General features: G+C 38.2%; 1 pseudogene; it reads left to right on the top strand.

Annotated features, from left to right (window-relative positions):
* The window catches only part of LOC109371433 (zinc finger CCHC domain-containing protein 9-like), a 10,666-nt pseudogene extending 9,559 nt beyond the window's left edge, over nucleotides 1–1,107 (top strand).
* The last annotated feature ends 286 nt before the right edge of the window (nucleotides 1,108–1,393 follow it).

The raw sequence follows: 1,393 nt of genomic DNA, 5'->3' as shown, positions 1-1,393 counted from the left end.
TATGAAGAAAGGGTCCTATGAGAAAAAAAGCCAAAACCTACCAAAGAGTAAACAACTTGAAGCCAATAGGCTGTCCCTTAGAAATGATGCACCCCAAGCAAAACACAAAAAGAACAAAAAGAAAAAGGAGTATTTAAATGAAGATGTGAATGGATTCATGGAATACCTAAGACAAAACTCACAGATGGTTCACAATGGGTAGATGATACCAACAGACAGTCGGGAAGTAAGGGAAGAAATTGCAGTTGCTTTAAAGAAAGATAACCATAGGGAAGGAAGACGATTAAAAAGACAAGCATCGAAGAAAAATGCAATGGTCTGTTTCCATTGTAGACAACCTGGCCATGGGGTTGCAGATTGCCCGGCTGCCCTTGAGTATCAAGATATGGGCACTGGAATATGTTATCGGTGTGGATCCACAGAGCACAAAATAACCAAGTGCAAGGCTAAAGTAGACCCAGCTCTTGGTGAATTTCCTTTTGCAAAATGTTTTGTTTGTGGGCAAATGGGGGCACCTGTCCAGATCTTGTCCTGATAATCCCAAAGGACTCTATGCTGATGGTGGTGGCTGCAGACTTTGTGGCTCTATGGAACATTTTAAGAAAGATTGCCCTCAGAGTCGGAATTCAGATTGAATGGTTACAGTTGGTCGCTGGGCAAAGGGAATGAGTGCAGACTATGAAGAAATTTTGGATGTGCCTAAACCACAGAAACCCAAAACAAAGATAACTAAAGTTGTTCATTTTTTATAATGATTAGAGCTATCGTAAGTTCCCACCTCACTGTTACATTCTGAACTGGGCCTTCTTCACAAGTTGGAGCTGGGCTCCCCTGGAGAAGCCAATATTGTAGATATCAGTCTGATCTGGGGGCAGTTTCCTGACATCTGTCCATCAAGGAGTACTTCTCCCACTGCTTGGACACTGAAGAAAAGCATAAGATGTTTTAATTGGATTCTTTAAAAGAATATATTTTTAACAGATAAAACTTAGATGGAACTAAGTGGTTACATACCTAATTGTAACAATCATCTTTTTCTTAAAATCAAAATTATGCATTAACCTGAACCACCCCTAAACAAAGGGTAACTGCTTTGTATTTGGAAATGAATTTTTTAATATATTGTTTTCTACATTCAAAATATCAATTTATTATAATAGAAATGTATAAGCTGCCACAAAATGCTCTTATTTTAAAAATATTTAATAAAAACACTGTTTAAAAAAAATCGACAGCAACTTGTCTGTTCCCCTTCCCCCGATTCCCTAGCACTGTTCCCCTCCCCCAATTCCCCAATAAAATCTTGAAAAAAAAAAAAGCAAAGTAATAGGGTGATACTAACTCACCAACATTCGCTGGTTTGGGTGTTGAGATTTCATTTTTTTCTTCAAGG

This window comes from Hipposideros armiger, unplaced genomic scaffold, assembly GCF_001890085.2.
Source record: "Hipposideros armiger isolate ML-2016 unplaced genomic scaffold, ASM189008v1 scaffold_569, whole genome shotgun sequence".
In the NCBI taxonomy this organism is placed as follows: Eukaryota; Metazoa; Chordata; class Mammalia; order Chiroptera; family Hipposideridae; genus Hipposideros; species Hipposideros armiger.
Note: the sequence above shows the minus strand (reverse complement) of the source record. Positions and strands in the feature narration are given on the sequence as shown.